At 35.6% G+C, this 22492-nt stretch overlaps 1 protein-coding gene across 1 annotated transcript in view; it reads right to left on the bottom strand.

Moving 5' to 3' along the window:
* Positions 1–22492, bottom strand: part of LOC102688236 (synaptopodin-2) — a 40490-nt gene that overhangs the window by 17531 nt on the left and 467 nt on the right. The gene's annotated exons all lie outside the window — the stretch shown is intronic.

Genomic DNA, 22492 nt, shown 5'->3' with positions numbered 1-22492 from the left:
TTGAGTTTGCTGAGATGTACAATACTTTAATGATTTTTTTCTGTGGTAGTTCAAATTGGTCCTCCCACCAGATCCTAAATGAAAGCTCCATTAGGTTCAGTTTTCCAAAGGATATTGGGAAGGTGGTGACTCGAGATCAAAGATTGGAGGGGGAGGATATAAACACAGAAAGAAAATAATGTGATGGCAGAATGGGTAACCTCAGACAGAAACCCTTGTGCTAAATGGTGAATTGGGGGTCAAGAGTGTGTATGGATAACTATTAGCAGAACACACACAGCAGTCACTCTGTCAGAATATGTCACTATAAAAACAGTCCTACAGTTTTGACAGTAATTTGAAAAACTCACAATGTGTGTTAGTGACAATTACTTGGTTAACAAGTGAGACCACCAGAAGGTGATACAGTATATGAGCCTATCGGGCGTAACGAGAGGATAAACTACCAGGCAGAAATGGAATTTAAACTGGCAGTGTGCAACAATAATCAAAAGTTTAAACGAATGTCAGTGATAATAGTTTAAATTAATTGTTAAAATGAATTTACTTGTAAGTAGATAAAGGGATTAAACTGGAAGTGCTAATATTATTAATATTTTACTTATCATATTAATATGAATAATGTATTATTAACATCTTACTACATTTTAGCTTAATAATATACAATATATTTAAGTATATGTAATTAAACTCAAACACCCAACACAAACTCTTAAATTAGAAATAATTAAACTGATGAAAAATGTCAGTGGTCTTTCTTGTAAAGTTGTTGAGAAATGTGTTCACAGTTCTGATATTTGGCCACCAGGTGGAGACATGCAATTAATAAATGTTTCAGAACCTAACTGCTGGAAAATTACACATCTGTATGTTTTTGAGAACAAAAGTTTATAAAGCTTGAATTTTCACTCCATCCACATATCATTGGGTTATATAGGATCCCAGGACCCCAGTCAGATGTTTCTTGAAGAAAGCCAGGGTATCAGCTTTGACTACAATACTAGGTACAGTAGCTTGTTCCAGATTCCCACGACTGTTTGTGTAAAAAAAAAAAAACTTCCTAAGTTTTAAAATTATTTCTTATTTCTTCCCTTTGAGGTTATATAATTCATGTTTCACTGTTAATTCAGAAGAGGTCCACTGAGTTGACTTTGCCAATTCCTTTGAGAGTCACTGATTCATAAATCAGGTCTCTTTAAAGTTTTGTCTGTTCAAGACTAAACAAATTCAGTTCTTTTAGTCTATTGAGCATAGCCTTCCTTGGCATTCCAAGCCTGTGGAATAGGCAGCAATCTAGTTTTCTAACTGTGTTCTTACTAATGCATTTTACAATTCTTGACTTACTGTAAATTCTGCATTTTAAAATGTGGAGAAAAAAGCAACTGCAGATGCTTCAAAGGTGCTTATTTTGTGAAGCATGGAGAAGGTTCTTCAGTTTAAATGAACTCTAGCTTGATTCAATTTTTCAATCAAAAACATTAGTTCAAATATTGTCTGTAGTTTTTTGGCAAATTCCCTAGCACTGCTGTTTCATACTATCCACTTATGTAATCATACAGTAGCTCTTTGCAACTGTATCACAGTCAAGTCATTCACTGGGATCTCAAGTGATCCCACGATGCCAATGTATGGTGTAAGGTAATTATTATACTGTACATAATTGCCTATCCTATCATAGCTTCCAAATGACCTATTTAGAGGCCTTGTGTTATTTGCACTCAAAGGAGTCAAACGTCTCACAGCTCTCTCAAGCACCTTATAGAACATGAACACTCACATCACATGACATATCTCTGGCTTGGTCTCATACCAGGTGAGGAAAAATACAAAAATATAAAAAAAACATGCAACTGGAAATACTGAAGTGAATTATGTATTTTAATGAAGTGAATTACATGCATACCATGTTTACACAATAAATATTAACTAAATTATTTGCATTTGTGAAAAATATACAATGAAGAAAGCATTATCTATATCCAACACCTTTGTCTGAGAAATTTTGCAGATGGAAATGGGAAACAACAGGGATGCGTGTATTGAGAGATAAGGGACTGACAGAACAGTATTACTAAGGCATACTGTAAAAAGGATGATCAGACCACTACAATGCTTTGGTCTTAAAACTGCTACTTTGTGGCTTATCGGAATTAAGGCTTCACTCATCTGTGTGTTGCGTGATTTGAAAATCAAGCCTTATACTGAAAAGACATTGGGGGGGGGGGGTTCTTCCTTCCTTCATCTCTCAGGGCAGCGACGGACAGGGGAACTGTGGAATTCTTACTGCCTGGAGATTCTGGCATGCAACACACTTTAAGAACGAAGCCCAGACAAATAATATTAAACAGATTTGTAGATCGTGACACGTAGAGGTTAACTCTATGTGAAAACGTAAAAAGGAATTTTAGTTTCTAGTTTTTAGTATTAACCAATACTTATACCTTTGTAACTTGCAGGCTAATGCAGATTCCCCAATCTAATTTTACCGTTTGATCAATTCCGGTTATGGCTTTAACTTTAAATCACTAACTGCTGTGATGATGATGATTCCAACATACTGTAGTAATTCTGATACAGTAAAGATGATCATCTTCGTGGTTTTAAATACATAATCCTGACCAACAGTGACAGCAGGTGCTCAAGTAGCATGTGAAGAAGAATGAGTTTTCTGTGTGTTAGAGTAGTAACAGTACAGTACATACGCTCTCTAATCCATAGGATTGCATTACAAGTCTTTCTCAAGAAACAGAAACTGAAAATATTCAATATATATTTTCATGAAAATAAATAATATAGAACATGTCCCACTGTGTACTACATACAGTATACTGTACTGTATACACTATATCTGTGTCCAAAAAGAACACAAACATCCAGTTATCTTACATATTTTAGCATGCAGCTAGTTTACGATTATTGTACCTATTTAGATAGTAAAGATGGTAATTTTCCATTATTGGGCAGGGGGAAGCCCCACTGCATGTTAAAGTTAACCTCTCTTGTGATCCATCCATTGTCTAACCACTTTATCCAATGCAGGGTTGCGGGGAACCTGGAGCCTATCCCGGCAAGCAATGGGCACAGGACAGGATACACCCTGGATGGGACGCCAGTCAATCACAGGGCAGACACAGACGCACACACACCAGGGCCAATTAACCTACCAGTATGCCTTTGGGCTGTAGGCAGGAACTGGAGTGCAAAGCAGAAACCCATGTGAAAAGGGAAGAACATACAAACTCCAAACAGATAGCACCCCAGGAACTGAACCCAGGGTCTCAGTACACATAGCTCATTGACTTAGGACATAGCTCATTGACACAGAGAACACATTACCGTCCTATTGTGAATATTGTGAATGTTTGCCCAACAGTTTTGCAATATTTATGGACCACATGTTAGTTGTCTGTTGCTGTGGTTACATTTATGAATGTGTCCAGGCTCAAAAATAGTCACAGAGTCTCTGAAATTCAGTTTGGCTGAAAAAAAACATTCAAGGATCATAAAACAAATGCTCACATCCTTCATAGCAATTGCGCTCTGCACTGCAGAAATGGAAAATCTTTTGCTCTCTTTCAAACACAATGTTGATTTATTTTGAAATGCTACCCTACATTATGTTTAGTTTTTTGATAAGGCCTAATTTAATCAAAATGACATTCTCTGTAATGCATTTTCGTGTGGCACATTGACTTTTGAGCTAAATGCTTACAGGTATTTTACTTGTTTTTTCATATTTTCGGCCAGTTGCTGCTGCCTCCTTCTTTCACAATGCGAAAAAAATGGGTAAGCTAAAAGATCTCATCCAGAACTTGCATCCTTAAATCTCTGATAAAATACAAACAAGGTTTGCCAACTTCACCGTGAAAGCCCTATATGGCATCGTTAACTAAGGCTGTCACTGGAAACCCTGAAGGAAACAAATCTGGAACCTAATGATCCGCTAAAGAAAGTCAGGGCATTTGCACTTGCCCAAAAAAGGAAGTCAATTTTTTAGATTTTGATAGAAAAAAATTAACTGAACAGAACAGCTTTACTACAGCATGCCTATTAAAGGCTTTGTCATTGGTAATTTTTCAACCTCAGCTTCACTCAGCCTCTAATTGTCCTGTCTGAAAAACAGTTAATCCTCAAATTAATCCTTTTTTTTTGTTATATGATCAAATTTCTGCCTGGGAAATACCATTCACTGTTGGTGAAGAACATGACCCAGGCAGTGTCTGAACTAAACTGTTCAACCTGAGATTCAGATGATTGCATTTCTTGGCTAAACACGCAGGGAAGATGGTGTCTGTTTTGATCATTTTAAGCCTGTTGGGAATGACCCCAAAACTCCAATAACTACTGCTGAAACTGGGGAACTGTAATGAGAAATATAAGATCTGCACTATACGTCTTGAAGATGTATCATAAAAAAACATACTCTGTTCTGTCTTTTTTTACTATTCCACTTCACATAAAACCAAACTATCTTGACATGCTGTAGCATGAACTTCCGGTAGTTCTCATATGAAATAATATGTATTAGTCTCTGACTACTGTAGGTACAGTTTTTAAATGTCAGAGAAAATTACATGTGCTATAACATTCTGCAGCTAGATTATGTCAATTAAAATATAAATTTTCAAGGTAGAGGTTTTGTGATAATTTTCAATATGTATATTTTTACTGTTCTTTTAATATCAGTATTTAATGATGTAGTGAAAATTGTGATTTTTAAAGAGTCTTGCAATGCTGTCACAAGGCTCTCCTCACTGATTGGAATGCTTGGAGCCAAAACTTGATAAAAGCCAGGTCCCCAAGTACCACAGTAACAGTAAGTGAGGTGCTCAGTTATTCACAGGGAGGCCACATACAACACAATGCATAGCAACACCTAGTGAATCAATTCTCTCCACAAAGAGTACCTCAAGGAAACAAAGTCATAATCTTATTTGAGCTGTCCTAGAGACATAACAACATCATTGGAGTCTTTTATCCCAGCCTTTTAATCCAGATGCCTATCCCCTTTTTACCACAGGGTAAGGATTCTGAAAGATAAATGGACTATGGAAGAGATATACAGGTTTTAATTTGGTGGGGTCTAGGATTGTAGACCTCTTATATTATTTCAGTAATAGAGAATTGAATGGTGAGAGAACAACCATTTAGCATCAATTCATTTGTATTATTTAAAAAATAAATACCCCATATCAAGTGGAAATCTACTGTATCACCCATCTCTGTCCAAAGGTCTGAAGGACACCTAACTTTAACAATTTTTATTTCTGTGACATATTTCTTGTGTCCAATGTTTGTTTGGTTGAACCTTAGCACTCCTGTACCTTGTTGTACAGTTAGAGAAACTCTGGTCAAACCACATAGACTTCAAAATCTGATAAACATTGGAGTGCTTCTTAGAGATGATATATTGTATTTTGGATGTATTATTACTTTAAGACCTAATTTAGTTTTATAGGTGTTCAGCAGACTCACAAAATCATAGAAGACATTTCACTGTCCTTTCATCCTATAAGACATACCCATAGTACTATTTTAAACTATTTACAGGTACTGTAATTCTCATTTCTCTTTTACACAGCTTTTGTTTTTTGGAGTGATAAAGGGATTCTCACTCCAAGGGATATTTTTTAAATGAGTATAACCTTTGTTTGTTCCAGGACTTGCACTTGTAATTCAAACTTTCCATCTTACTTTCTATGCTACTGTACCTCTCAATTCTGCAACGTGTGCCTATAAATAACCCTGAGGGACAAAGTTGTCTGTATACTGAATGTACTGTATAATGTTTGATATCAGGGGAAAGACAAAGGGACTGCCTTTTTCTGTATACATTTTAATTACTTTAATATTAGTTACTATTTGGGATATTAGGGATTTTTGTAACAATACACGTCCTGCATCCAAAATCAATTACAATTTACCTGTATAAGTGATTACATCTAAAACATTACAAGAAGGTGGGGAAACATCCTGTTTAAAAATCATGATTTATAATCTATGTCGTGTGTGCACAGGTACTGTGTAACTCATTACTTATTAAAACATATTCCCACATCTTTTAATTAAATTAAAAAGTAATTCCTTATACAGTACATGTATAACTGTTGTTAATTGCTTAAGCTGTACCTGTGATTAATTGCTTAAGTCATAACCAAAGTTAATTGTAACTTTCTTAAAGACTACTATTGGGCTAATGGAGAAGTGGGTTCAAAATTCTGGGATGGTTTTAATAGTGCTGTTTGGGATATGTGTAACTGCAAAACACTTTCTACTGCTTATGCTGAGCTGACTGTTCCATATTCTAAAGATGCATTAGATTTTGTGTCAGACTCCCTGGTTTTGTTTTGTTTTTAGTTTAGAAGCTGCCTAGCAGAAGATCCAGTGTTAGCTGACCATTACAACACTGCATGAGCACCTGGTTAAAAAAGGGCATGAAATCCACTGTGCGATATTTTACAGGTAGAAATGAGACATACAATTCAATATATTAATTGTTCAATAATTGAATAATTCATAATAATTCCTTACACTTATATAGTGCTTTCCTGGACACTCCACTGAAAGCACTTTACAGGTAATGGGGACTCCCCTCCACAACCACCATTGTGCAGCTTCCAGCTGGATGATGCGATGGCAGCCAAAGTGTGCCAGTATCCTAACCTTGGTTTTACATCTTCTACAGTATATACTGTAAAAAGGACAGCACTTTTTTTACAATATAGTGTCCCCATCATTATACTGGGGTATTAGGACCCACACAGACTGTAGAGTCAGCACCCCACTGGTCCCACTAACACCTCTTCCAGTAACATCCTTAGCTTTCCCAGTAAGTAGGTCTTCCATTCAGGTACTGGCCAGGCTCAAACCTGGAGTTGCAGGGTGATACAGCTGCTGTCTATATCATTTGATATTCAATTGGATTGCAGACATCTAGACCCACACTCGTCTTTCCAAAATTGTATTCATTAAAAACTATATTAAAATCCAGTCATACTAAAATCTTAGTCCCTTTACCAGAAAGCAGACTGGAAAGCATGAGAAAAGAAGGCATTCAGGAATTCTGTTCTCTTCCAGGAGGGCAATGAATATGGCAACCTCACAAGCATTTTGGCCAAACTGAAGATTTAAATGCTTTCCATACTTAAGTAATGTATTAAATTTTCCTCATACTAGTACAAGATTACCTCACCATCTGTCAACAGGTCTTGAGTAAGACATTGTGCAATTAAGATAACTAGCAGCCCAAGAGATTGTATAAAATTATTTAGAGTTAAAAAGTGAAGTGTTTTTTTTTGTTTGTTTTAAACATATAAATCTCACAAAACATTGTAATAAATACAAATATTAAAGAGTTAATGTGTATGTTGCGACCATGAGTGAACTGGTCCACTTACAGCAGTAAGAATACCTACAGCAAAAAAAAAAATAACTTACTTCTAATAGCAATATTAGGCACAGTTTCAAGTATCTACCATAATAATAAAGTAAAGAGACTTACAAAAATGTCTCAAAAGCAGAACATTAAAGAAGTTTATAGTAAAAGAGACAATTTAATGCATTTCTGGAAATATATAATACAAATTAATTAAAAAAGCTAATTAATTACAATAAAATCATAATAAACATAATTGGAATAGAGAGAGTTAAACAACTTTATTAGATTTTTATTCCTGAGGCGATCAGTTTTAAATGTTTTCTAGTCTATTCCTGATTAATATTTCTAACTGCCAAAGAGTTAACCAATGTGTTTTTATAATGTACAGTAAACGTAATAATTGTTCTAAAACAATATAATTGTTTGCCTATTAGTTTTATGTTTATATACAGTACAGTATGTCTGAAAGTAGCCTGTTATGTAGCCTCATGAGTTAAGTGTATACATAACTGAAGTATTTGAAGCAAAAGACTAATAACAAAACTAATTGTATTCATATACTCTACTGCAATCAAAGAAAGCAGATTTGTGTGTCTTGGAGAGTCATTATGCATAATATTCTGCTGTGTGTTTTATTGTTTAGAATTTTTAATCTACTGTGGATATTGCCATTTTCATTCTTTACACCAGATACTCAACCACAACCATAATTGTTCTTACATAACATAGAGAACTATTGTATGTACAGTATATTCTGTACACAATTTCCAAAAATACATAAGGTACATGTAGGAATGGAGAAGGATGACCTACGAGAAAATGCTTTCCACAGTTAAGATAAAAGCATTCACTGTACATTTTACATTAAAAACAGGTAATCGGAATACAATTCTTTATATTTTCATAATCTTTCAATTATAATCTCCTTTTAAATAATGAGGCTTCTCCTGTTTTGTGGGTTTACAGTTCTTGTACTCAATATCCCTAAACCCTTTCCTCTGACTTTGAACATCTCAGACTCTGACGTGTCCACTGACCACTTAGTCTGCTTACACAGCTTTTCCCTTTTGATTATTTTAATGCTTCCTGTTTTTTAACAATGGCAGTGTCTCGTTAAAGTAAGTAAAAAAACACAAAAAGATTAGCTGCTTAAAATATTCAAAATAATAAAGGCCCTTTCAAATTGCAACAAAGAAAGAAGTAGGGATGTACTGGAATTTTACACAGATGGCTTGTTGAAACCAAAGAAGAAAATTGTTTCCCATTTTTGGCCATTTGATTTAAATATAGTAGATCTGTATTATAAAAGTCTTCAGATTGTGACCTCTTTAGTCAAAGGCCTCAACTCTAATCTTTTGGTGCTATATACCTTTCAGCAAATGGTTACAGATAAACATCATCTGACCTGTGACCCTTTTGAATTCTAGGGATCTAACGACTCTTGGCTGGAGTGAAGATTAGATGTTGCTGTTTGCGCTGTTAAAAGACTAGATTGTGCACATATCAGAGGTCACATACTGTATGTAATTCTCATATCATATTATTATAAATCAACTTTCCTAATTTATAATTGTGGGCTATAAGACAGTTCTGTACTGAAAGAAGAAAATATACTACGGTACAGTCATTTGTCAATATACAGTAGTACACTGTGGTTTGTCTTTCTGAAAGTGCCACACTTTCTTTTTAAAAAATACAAAAGCATAGGCACCAGTACTTAAATTTTACATTGTAATATGTACCCAGAGTACAACATCTTCAATACCTAACATGGCACTGTAATTTTGCAATTGTGTATTGAAAATTATTCAGCCCTCCAAATGTCATTCTTCCAATTACAATGCTAGTTTTAAATAACTAGTGATTCCAAAACGGGTGTATTTTTTTAAATGGTGATTACAAATACAGTGCATTACAAAGTTAACACAGAGCAGCAATTTTTTTTCCACAGCCTCTTATCTTTTTGGCAAATGATCTTATTGTGTATTGTAAGTGTAAACTTTTGTAAGACCACCACAAAATGTCTTCTGTACAGCTGACAACCCATATGGAACCAGTTTTTGATCCCTGCTCTGGATGATATGGAATGTAATCCTAACATTTCACAACCTGAACTGTAGAATATACAGATAGTCTATACCTTATGGAATTTAGAGTGTGGGTTAGTGCCTGGTATAACATTTCAAGTAGTCTTTACCACCCTTTACCTAACCAAATAACAGACTTTGCACACAAAGCAATGAGCATGACGTCTATGAACAGATCTCTAAAGTTTAAAGTTCTCTAAATCCAAAACATGTTGGATCCTATGTTCTACATATTTCTAATTCTGGGTGGAAGTCCACAATGACCCTCTGAACTGACTGTCTACAGCGCGGATTTGGTCAAAAACAGGGCAAAGCAGGAAAAAGCTAGACCTTGACAGAGGCATTAAGTCCAAAAAAGCATTAGGCCCAATAAACCCATTATACCAGTTCCCTAATGCAGATAATTTAAAAGCTTTTGGGATTCCAGGAGAATGACAGTGCCCTGACAGGCTCATTATGTACTGTGAACTCTATCGTCAAGCCTGGACATGAACCTCGAAGAACAATGATGGGCAAATGCGATATGAATATCTAACCAACGTCAGCCTTCCTAAAGGAGAACAACATCCATCCATTTTCTAACCACTTTATCCAATACAGGGTATAGGGGAGCTGGAGCTTATCTCAGAAAGCAAATTGTGGAAGGCAGGACACACTCTGAATGGGATGCCAGTTACAGGGCACACTAAAAAACAGACACAAACCTGCACCATTTCATCAGTTAATCATTTATATGTACAGTATATACACTGTATTTCCTATTTCTGTTATATATGTTTTTCTTCTGTCAGGGTTAGAAATGATAGGACTCCACTGGACCCATCTAGTCCATTTGGTGATCAGTGCATAGTGAGAGCTACTACTAACAAAACATATTGTCGTATGTTTGTGTTGTAACAAGCTTGCACACTGACAAAACTGCCCACTCGGTTTAGAGTAGCAGCTGTTCATGAGCTGTTCGTTTATTGATTACTCTATTTAAAAGTGAAGCTTTGTGCCACTCTCACTTCTCTTAATTTAGCACCTTTTCATTCACCTATCACAAGTATTCTCTATTAAAGATACATATACCGTACACCAATTACAATTACATTTTCCTGATTCAAGACCTTTCAGATCAGACTGATTCAAACCAAAGTGAGAAACCCATAATGTGTTGTTCTTACAATGCTCTGAATTCCACAGGTGGAATGTGTTTTGCACTGAAACCTAGATGTGGTTACGTAACAGTCACCAAAAGGCCTGGACAATGTGTTTTTGACTAGTTTTTAAACAATTCTCCAATCCTAATACAACATTTCCTTTGCCAAATAATTCTAATAGTGGCGTGAAACCCAACTACAGAAATATTGAACTGATGTCTGCCACGATATGGATGTGATTTGTATCTGATAAAAGCAACAAGCATAAAACAGCTAGCCCTGCAGCAGACAGAATTTTGTCAAACTTAGTTTTGTCTATGCTTGCTGTATTGATGTGTCTGGCACTTTTTAATACTCCAAGAACATTGACTGGATCTACAGAATTTGTTTTAAAGATGGTTTGGTAATCACTAGGTGATAAAAGGGTTTCAAATGGGGAAGCATAACTTCAAATAATACTGTACATGCAAAAGATAAAATAATTGTATAAAAAATCCAAGGAATATACAATTAAGGAATGAAGTAATCAAGAAAGCATAAACATCCCAAACACTCAGTTATAGCCACACCTTTGCCAGCTGGCCAGTGCTTAGTTTATTGATGTTTTACTAAGCTGAGCCAAGAAGGAATTCACACACTGCCAAGGTATCACAACAACAGCAACACTAGAAAACTTCAATTCTTTTAAAACCTGTAAAATAATACAACTGTTAAAAATGCTGTACTCTACCTCTTTTTAATCAAATTCTATTTTTTTCTGATATTATTACTATTAAGTTCAATGACAAATCTTATTATTACTTTGACTTCTCACAATATGTGTATATTTTTCTTGTTAACCCATCCTATGATATCAATATCAAATGTCTGAATACTGTATTACATTATCAGAATAAAAAACATATTAAGCCCTTTGGCTTTTATTATTTTATATTTTTTATATCAGTGTTTTTCTAAGAACTTCTAACATTAGCATTCTCTACATCTTGAAGAGTTTCAGATTTTGGCAAGACAGTAAATTATTCTGGATGAGAAACATTGTTCTAGATTCTGCATTGTCAGAAAATAAAACGTTCCAGTCCCTTTAAATCTGAAGTGAGTCATGACATTACAATTTCAACTCTTCAGCCAGGGCTTCTAAAAGGCATAATAAAAAACAACTTCCTTTTAAGGGAAACAGCTCCCTGCATACAGAAAACCTCTTCTGTCAGATATTTTAACAACACTTTCTCCTGAAAAGGAAAACTTGGACACATGAAATTTAATAGCAGATTCATTTGTTCTAAAGTAATCAAAGGTGACATAACAAAAATACTCTTGACATAATTATGTTTCTCACAGATGGTAGTATATTGACATAAATGGTTTATAGACACGGCAGAAATAATAATCTTTCTTTCTCTTTCTCCAGATAAAGCAGTGGATTACCAGGTGCACATGATAATTCCTCATTAATGCTTTAGTTTTAAGTTCAAGGACAGTATTGTATGGTTTATGGTTGACAGGACAGTTGAAAAAATCCACTCACAACAGTCATGCAGAAGACAGACAATATCAAGGACTACTTTGAATTCCCAAGTTTATAAGGAAATAACCTCCTCTGCTAATGACTTTTATTTCCCTCCCAGTTAGTAACCATTACAGACAAAATCACCTTTGTGCCTATATTGAACCACATTTGCCAAGGCTGGAGAAATCAAGTTAAAGATTCAGTTTCTTGATTTCTTTAAACACAAAGATGCATTATTTTTGTTTTTTTGCTGTGTCTTGGCATTGCTGTCAATTATTAATTGGTGGACATTGTTGGACAACCCTCCCGTGCCTCAGTCAATGAAAAGTAAAAGAGGAAAAGATCTCTTTTAGGATTATGGATCTTTGGAGAGGGTCCATTAAGATTTATTCTAAAATCATAAATTATAATAATAAGTTGTGGAGGAGGTCCAAGCCTAATCTCGCCTATTTACTATATGTATGTAGGGTATAACTACCATGTTTTTAGCTAACCTGTTTATGTATTTCATCTTTATATCTGGATTTTGCTTTTGTAAGAGACATTACTGTACACCCTCAGTTTCTCTTCCTTTTACTTCTACTGTGCCTGCTTGAAGAAAATAAAACTCTAACAACTCCACTGACTCGTCAAATGCAGCTCTCTCCTATCCCTCCAATCTCTGTTGGCCTCCAAAATGTTGCTGTATTGGTCTCCTGACTCCTTCAGAACTCCCTACCTTTGACTCGGCTTACTTGTATCAATGGAAACATCCACAGAATCTTTCAGTTTCAGCTCTGCACCTCCTATCTTCTGCTCAGGCTGCTGCCCCCCCTCAGTGGAAGTATCGTGCACTGACTTCCCTTGTTGTGCAGGATCCCACCTGATACCTGCTTTCTCTGCCTCTCTTTTACATTCCACCTTTGCTCATTTCATCCATTAGCCCTCTTATTGTAGCCATCCTCACGTATTGTGGTTAAAAACAACAATACCGTTGACCTCTTCAATAACTTCTCCATTCCCATAATTAAAAGTGTAATCCCTAGTTCTGAGCTCTTTTGTGCCATGTAATGATTGAACACACTATAGGTGATCAAAGCATCAGGAAATGCATGACTTGCCACACTATCATCACATATTTGCCTTTTACTGACCCCAAACTCCAGGCACCTTGGTGGGTATTCCAGAGAGGTAAATACTATTAAATGAGTGCTTCTGATTGTTGATTTAACCTAGGCCTTTTTCAATATTTTCAGAAGCCCTCGGCTGGATCTTTCTTCATTTACAAACTCTCCTCCATCTTTCATTCCTCAGATGTCTGTCTTCTCATTAACCACCAACCCCCCAATTTGCATTCTTCACAATTTTCTGCGATGTCTGAGTTTCTTTCACAAAAGAGAAAATCTCTGGAGTTCTCCACCTTTGGATCTCTGGAAATCATCTTTAATTCTTATCATTTCACACCTCCCTGTCACAGGCTAAACTGGGCTACATTAAGACAGTTTTACCAATTCCTTTAATTCTCACTTTTATTCAAAACAAGCTCCTTGTTCACTTCAGCTGTGCTGTGCCCTGTCATCTCTGCACCATCATGTTAACCCAGATGTCAAATGTAAGGTGGAATTAATCCTGTGGCTCCTGCTCCTGAAACAGCATCACTGTTTTTATAATGGCTGTTTTCTGCCTCACAGAAACGTCCAACTTTTCAACGCACCGCATCTTTAGGCTTTACAGTCTTTCCTGGCCTCATGAATCTTCTTGGATACCAGTGTAACATTTTGCAACCTGTAGCTTATCAACACTGCCACGTTTCTTTGGAGTTTTTATCCATCTATTCATTTTCACTCTGCTTTACCTGGTGAGGGTCACAGTTGCAGCAAGTCGAGTAGATCAGCGCAGACTTCCCTGTCCCCAGCAACAGATTCCAGCTCTTCCTGGGGGATCCCCAGGTGCTCCCAAGCCAGCCGAGAGATATAATCTCTCCAGCGTGTCCTGGGTCTGCCACGGGGTCTCCGCCCAGTGGGACGTGCCCAGAACAGCTCCAGCGGAAGCCGACTGGGGGGCATCCCAATGAGATGCCCAAACCACATCGACTGGCTCCTCTCAATCTGGAGGAACAGCGACTCTGAGGCTCTCCCGAATTGCTGAGCTCCTCACCCTGTCACGGAGAGTCAGCCTTGCAGCCCTGCGGAGAAACCTCATTTCTGCCGCTTGTATCCGCGATCTCGTTCTTTCAGTCATTACCCACAGCTCATGACCATAGGTGAGGACGAGGACATAGATCGACAGGTAAACCGAGAGCTTTGACTTTAAACTCAGCTCCTGCTTCACTACCACAGACCATTACAGTGCCCGATACGCTGCCCCGATTTGGAGATTTTAATGGAACAAAAATCTGTTCTGTAGCATTTAACTTACTTCACATATAAATATGTCCAGTTCTAGCATTTACGATTTCATTTAAATATTCACTTTACAGAAGGGTACAAATTATTTGAAATTCAACAACATGGGACATCATTGGAAAGCGGTAAATACTTTACTTTTGCAAGGCACTGAAATCATGGTGAATCAGAGCAGGGATATGAAAAGGGCCTTGTGCTATTTTTAAGGTATTCAGTGACTGAATTTACTTCTATATAATTAAATGATGATATGATGATCCCACAGTCCCATTCAGGCTGTAACTTGCCTTGTGCCTGTTGCTTTTCCAGATAGGGACTGGGGGTATAAAGTGCTCTCACTCTGGAGAGGATGCGAGTTGACCAGAGGGCAACAGGGAACATGGGGAGAATATGCAAACGTCATACCGACTTCCAAAAACCTAGGACCATGGAGCTATGAAGAAGCAGCACTAGCTGTCCCATTTAAATGCTGTTCTTCATATTTCCTTTCATTTCTACATTTATATTTAATTTTAATCAATGAACATGGTTACTCATTAAGAATAAAACATGCTGCTCTTAAACTGACAATTGTAAAATATCCTCCACAAAAAAAAACTCAAATTTAAATTTTTGTCACGACTGCAACATCTACAGAGACATTGTATCTTATCATTGTATCATTGTATATCATTGTATCATTGTATCAATTATGTGATACATTTGCCAAAATGTTGCTTCATTAGCAATAGTATGACACCAAGGCTATTACCGTAGGTATCATTTCAATGAAAACTACAGAATATGCACTGATTAACATTTTTATTTTAAATAACAGTATGTCTTTGATAATAATGTACTTTACATACGTTCTTTCATAAGGCATTTGCAGAAAGGTTCCAAAAACAATGTAACATCTGTGAGGTATTATCTACAGTAATTCAGATAATTGTTTAAATGCACGATGGCTACAACTACGTGCCAGTCTACTCGATAGAAACAAGAACAATTGTTTTAATAGATAACCCAGTTACAGTTGGGAACTTGAGCTTATAACTGTGTCTTTATCAAGAGGTATGGTAATAGAGTTTAGACTTGGAGGACAGAGTTGTCTAGTGATAGAGTGACATTTCGGAGGTAAAAAAGTTAATGTTTTCAGTTTTATTGGTAAGTATTCATTTTCAATGAAGACTCACTGCTTACACTGTATACTGTACATGTAACCCACACTTAAGGTACTTAAAGACAATAATTTGTACTCTTTACATTCTGAAATCAAGAAAAACCTAGACAGGCTTGCTGTTTTCAGAAATTCTTTATTCCAGATTGTGACGTATTTGAAAAATAAAAAGGCTTTCACCGTCAATGCAAAATTAAAATGAATTTGCTCTTAAAGAACTGTATCTTTCAGTCACTGATGTTTTTGGCAGTAAAATAATTTCACCCTTTTCCAATTTAAATTAATAATAAATAAAGTTAGATACAGACAGAGTGAAACAAAGATATTGTGACAGAATATCAAATATGAGAAGCAAAAAGCACAAGACAAGAACCTGGATTATTATTATGCTAAAATGTGAAGCATTACACAAAGCTGTGACCACTTTGTATCAAAGTTCGACCACTCTTAAAGAATTGTATCTTTCAGTCACTGATGTTTTTGGTAGTATAATAATTTCACCCTTTTCCAATTTAAATTAATAATAAATAAAGGTAGATACAGACAGAGTGAAACAAAGATATTGTGACAGAATATCAAATATGAGAAGCAAAAAGCACAAGACAAGAACCTGGATTATTGTTATGCTAAAATGTGAAGCATTACACAAAGCTATGATCACTTTGTATCATTTGAAGTGTAAAGAGTGTCTTGTTGTTTTGGAACATTTCCTGTATGTTTCCATCAGTCATGTTGAGGTATCTACTACATGAAGAACTAAAGCTGGACCACAATGCAATGGAGTTTGCTAGTTGAAGATTTAATTCCAGGGAGGTCGGAATGACATTCAGTTCAAGCATATCATGCAGCCTGAAAAGGACTTTTAGTATACAGTACTGTATGTCCGTTTTGTTGGTTCCGTGGTTTCTAAGTTCTTTTCATAGACTGCATAACATGTAACTTCTTGTGCTTGTTGACACCCAATACTAACAAGTTCTACAGTAAATGGGTATTTAATTATACAATACTGCCAGCAAGCTGTGCTAAAATAAACAAGAGAATATTTTCTGTCAATGAACATTTCCTTAACTGAATTAATGGATTCCTGTAGCAACAGCCTCATAAATACACAGCAGTGATTATGTCTCATCTGATATCACAGATAAGACTAGCTCATGCCAAAGTACAGCCTGTACTCTGTTCCTTTGCTGCGTGGCTTCAAATAAGGGCTGTGCTCTAGCCATTCTCTAGATAATAATAGATCATAATGAGCAGAAAAATGAATATCAATAGAATAATACTGAAATTAATTACCAGTGAGACAATTAATCGCATTGGTTAAACCAAACAGAATAAAAAGAAAAGAATATGTGCCTTGAAGCGTACTGTATACAGTATTACGTAGTGTGCACATACAGTAATATACTGTAAGTGTTTATTTATCAAGAAAAAATATTTGGGATGTGCGGAAATTCTGTTGTAAGATAGGATATTTACATACTGTAGAATACTTAGAATGTTCATGCATTTGACAGTAAGTATTGTCTTTCATGATATACTCTATTTGCTGAAGTGTACATATCTTGCACTATGGTGACTACGTACTGTTCTCTGCCAGACAGCTCAGAAATATTTTTATTTTTTAAATATCAATGTGGAATGATCTCTCATTACTGTTAAGTTGTTTTAAGCAATGGCTATATTTTTTTTAAAAAGCTCTTTTGAGGGGAATACAGAAAGAAATCTAGTCCAAAGTTTTCACAGGCACTGTTTATTCTAATAAACTACTTATTCCTGACCTTAATCTGCACATTTTAGGTACAGTAACTTCACTTCAGTAAGTGCTTTGAAAAAGGATGTAATTGAGTCCCAAGACAGACAAGACAGACAGAATAACTAAAAGAAACAAGGCTTTATTTGCCAAGTAAGATGTACTGATACACAGTACGTCATCACTCAATTGTTAAAGAGCTTATTACAATCCTCTCCTCTTTACAAAATGCAGAAAGATTCACTGGTTGTGCTAACCAGCTAGAAGGGCCTAGATTGCAATATACTGTACTGTTCATAAAGAACACTGAGGTACACAGGCACATTACATTACAGCTTTTTACCAGCAGGGGTCAGAATTTCTCTGACGGATTACAAGGAGGCACTATGGTCCTCAGTGTCTTTAATTATGTCTTTTATTATAATTCCTATACCTTACAATAAGATCAAAAATAGGTTATTAAATCTGTGCTGGTCATTTCTTAAATGACTAAATAGACTAAAGCTGATACTATTACCTGCACATCAATATTTATTACAAAGTTCTAAATAAGCCATGAATCCTGTCATCATCATCATCATAATAATAATAATAATAATAATAATAATAATAACAACAACAATAATAATAAACTTTATTTTATATAGCGCCTTTAAAGGTGGCTTCTCAAAGCGCTTGAGAAGTTAAAATTAAACTTCCATCCACCCATTTTCTAACCCCTTTATCTAATACAGGGTCATGAGGGAGCCGGTGCCCATCCCAGCAAGTAACAGGTGCAAGGTGGAATACATCTTGGACGAACACCAGTCCATCACAGAGCACACACGTACTCTAAGAACTCACACCTGGGATAATTTTCCCAGTAACCACTTAACCTATCTTTTGGTAACAACAAAACACAACTTACAAACACAACAATGGCACTTCCGTTAACAATCAGAGATTAAAATTCAGCAGAGTATTTTATAAACGATATGCTGTATCTAATGAGGGGTCTTATAATACTGCATCACTAGCTAACAAAGGAACCGGTCACGGGTTTATTCCATGCTGAAAAGAAAAGAAAGGAAACACAACAATTCGGCTGTGGAGCCTTCTTCATGTGTGAGTGAGGTTCCTCACTTACGTGTTCCTTCGCAGCCTACGCATGCTGACACAGCTATTTACTTGAAACACTTGTTAACTGATACAATAAATGTATCAGTAGGAACAGATTAAAGTTATAACTATTAATGTATTGAAATGTTAGGAGCTTGTGGTGGGTCAAACTTTTTATTTTGCTTTGCATAGCATTAGCTCTTTGAGATGATGTTGTAGTGGACAACGTTAATTTTCATTCATATAACCCATCCCTCCTTTCGTTTTCTAATGAAATTGTCTGAACCTAGTTTGTCAGTACTCTGTCAACAGCTTTTGTGTTCATAAAGATGTTTGTCAACAGCTTTAGCCATTGCAACAACACTGAGATCCGAGTGAAAACATTCTGTATTCACCTACAATAACTACTGTATATTGATTAAGTCAGGATAAAATTATTTGTTTTATTGTTAATTCTCTCTGAATCCATCCTAGAAAATAAAATTTGGAAAAAATAAAACTTTACATCAAGAGAAACCAGTTTAAACATCAGGTTTAAAGTTTAGTAGGAGGGATACTGTATGTACGTTTATTTTAGGAAACAGGATTTTATTGCATAACACTTGTGTTTCCAAAGACACTAGCAGAAAACTTTTTCTGTTTCAAGTAAGGTCAACATCTGATGGTCTCCAGTTTTCCACATGGCCAGAGCCTGCGGGAATTATCTGCCAAAACCTTTAAATGCCCTCTTGATCTACTGCTAGGCCCTCAACTCGAGTCAAGGGATTAAATAATTTTCCACTCATGTTTTAGCCAATTATTTTATTTACCATTTGTCTTACAGTTGTTAGAAGAGAGAAACTCTTTTTTTGCGACAGTTGTTGCTCAACAACTGTTGGCTGGTCACATTGAAAATCTTGAAACCTTGTAATTCTCATTCTTATTTTACTCCATCCATCAGTTTTATAAAACATTTTCAGTAGTAAACAGTAAGCAAACAGGAAGGAAATCCCCAAGTTTTAGGTGTGTGAAATATAAAAATTTTAGCATCAAATATTATTTAGTTAAAACACCTACAAATACTAACATCACAGTGACTGATTAAAATAAAATTATCACTAGTAAAACACATAAACATTCAAAAACTGGATTAAATCTTGTGATGTCTGTCATTTTTTAGATTTACATGATGTTTAAACAAAGTAGAATGCCATGTGGTATCTTGTTTAAAATTTTAATAAACAATCAAAGCACTCCAGCATGAATCTAATAAAGTTTGTTTTCTTCAGGAATCCTGAAGAAATACCCAGACAGGGTCTTCTGATAAAATCCTAGATAGATTTATAAGCATTTGAAGGCAGCCAGGTTTTCTTTAACAGCTAGCAGCACTCATGGCATTTAGATTTTTTTAAATGAATGCTTATTTTTACCTGCAGAAAATAACATCCTTAAATCATTGTGTCCCTGGGAAAGGAATAAAGAAAATTTACAATTTCTTGTGGAATGAAGTTCTGGTATCAACGCTGAACCCAGACATACAAAAATCTCTAGACAATCTCTATCCCTGAAAGCCTGTGTAATAAAGGTACGTTTGTAGTCATTTTTTGTGATTTCACTTTTTTTTAACAAAAAGGCTCAAAATTTGTACAAATTCCAAACATGTTATTCAACTGGTCTGCTTTATATCTAGAAATTACTTGTTTCTTTGCAGTAACTCTAAAAAATGTGTTTGTTATTACTAACCTTTTTCTAAAGTGCTGATAGAAACCTACAGTATGATTATTCACTGTATTTACTGTATGTGGCAAGGATCAGTCATACTAAGCCTGTTACAGAAAGTCTCCTCCTTCATATCTGCACAGTGCTGAATTCTCCCACAGCAGAGGAACCAGTGTTTTGGAGCTTCTGATCTCTCTGCAGTTCAGGGAGTGGTGCTGTATGTACCCCGAGCCTCTTAAGAAACTCCTGGCTGGGCCAGGGCAAAACTGCTCCCACTGTATTTATTCACAATTTAAAATGTCTTTGTTATGGTTGGACTTTTAAAACATTATTCTTATACTCTTCATTTTGTGCATGTGTGTGGAAAAAAAAAACATTGACAAAAGGATTTCTGAGATTATTTGTTGAGCATTACAAATACAAATGGGAGAAGTTTAATGTCAGATGATTAGTGAATTGCAAAACTGGTAATTCTGTGGGTAGCACTGTGGTGTGGCAAGTGAATTGAAAGTTTACTTTACGTGTTCTCCCCACCTCCATGTGATTTTTGTACTCACCAGTATTTCAGTAAAGGCATTTTACCGGATTACTTAAATTTGGTGCAAGGAACAGACTGAGAATCCATAGGTTGTGACTGCTTAATCTTGTCCAAAGGCTGTTGCTTAACTCCACATACTGTACAATAACCCTACCTGTAATTCTCCATTCTCAGCCCTTTCAGTAGTTCATCCAAACAGTAATTAAACAGTAATTAAGACCATGAATTCAAATTCTTGATTGAATTAGTTTGCTTTGTTGACTTTTCTCTCCTGGTGGAGAGAATAGCATCCTGACGGTCAGGACAAGACTCAGAAATCCCCTTAGTTTTACAAGAAGGGATAAGTCAATATACTATATGAGTGGAAGCAATAGGGATAATGTGGTGAAGGGTGGGATACAAAATAATAATGTGGAAGAGGTCACTCTAGAATTGTGATTTATATGGAGGTGAGCAGAACTGGGTGAGGTTGGGGTTTAACCTTCTCCTGAACTTTGCTTAAAACTCCATAGAGAAGAGGATTATATATATTCTGTATACAACTGAAAATATTCTAGATTGGTCTTGAAAACAATTACAAGAAATTAATAATTAATTTTGAAAACCTAATGAAAAACTGTATATCAATATTTGCACTACATTAAGAGTATATGAAAGTGTGTTCTTGAAATGCATTTAACAACCAGTAACTATTTTTTAATATATTTAAATATATTTCAAGCACTAATTATCGTACACCTTTTATGTATGCATATTATATTTATGTATAAAAAATATTTATAATATTTCTTCATGCCATACATCTTGATTGTAGTTGTCTTCTATGGTTCCAAAACACAACGACATTCTATTCAGTCCATTTACTTACATCAAATCTTTATATACAGACTTGAAAACACCACCATACTGTATATTTTTCCTACTATGTCAAAATAAAAAGGATTTTAAAGCCCCCCATGTATGTTTTCTCTGCTCAGAACCGTTAACTTTCTCATCACACTAAAAGGATAAACATTGCTCATTAATAATTAATAACACTCCTCAAATCTGGTGAGGAGTTTGTTTATGTTCTTCTTCGGATTAGTCTGAGAGGCAATGAATCAGATAGCTTCAGTGTAGCTCAGAGCACCACACAACTGAACTTGGGCTCTGCTGTTGCTCCGTGCAAGCGGTGATATTCACCAAGGCATAGAACAGTTTGTTTTACTGACAGAAAAATACATTTCTAAAGAGTAAAAAAAATAAAATCTTCATGCAAAACTAAGATTATGAGGAAATGAAATGTACATTGTGTTTTTGTAACCATTCAGTATTTATGTTAAGAGTCAACTCCGCACGTGCAGCAAACAGTTGAAGGCTATACTGTAGCTGACGCATTTCAAATTCTTCAAATGCATGCACAGTACCATACAGTACTGTATATTGATAAAGTACATTTAAAGTTATAATACAATACATTAGTTGTCTTCCGAGAGGAACAATGCTAATGTTTTTTTTAATTATATCCAGCTGTGGCTCATATTAGCACCTTCGTACTCTCTATCCAGAATAAAACCTCCGTTACATTACTTTTTGTAGGAGAATACCTAAAAAGGACGGTGCGGACACGCAGGATACTACCGTGGATCTGATGAATCCATCGCCAGACATGCGTTTTCAATTATTTACCTATCCTTTGTGGTTTACCCGCCAGCTTTTGACGAAGTAAATTTTTATCTGTAAAAATATCTGTAAAATCGACTTTGCTT

The sequence above is a fragment of the Lepisosteus oculatus genome, chromosome 1, assembly GCF_040954835.1.
Source record: "Lepisosteus oculatus isolate fLepOcu1 chromosome 1, fLepOcu1.hap2, whole genome shotgun sequence".
Taxonomy (NCBI): Eukaryota; Metazoa; Chordata; class Actinopteri; order Semionotiformes; family Lepisosteidae; genus Lepisosteus; species Lepisosteus oculatus.
This window is presented reverse-complemented; position numbering and strand designations above follow the sequence as displayed.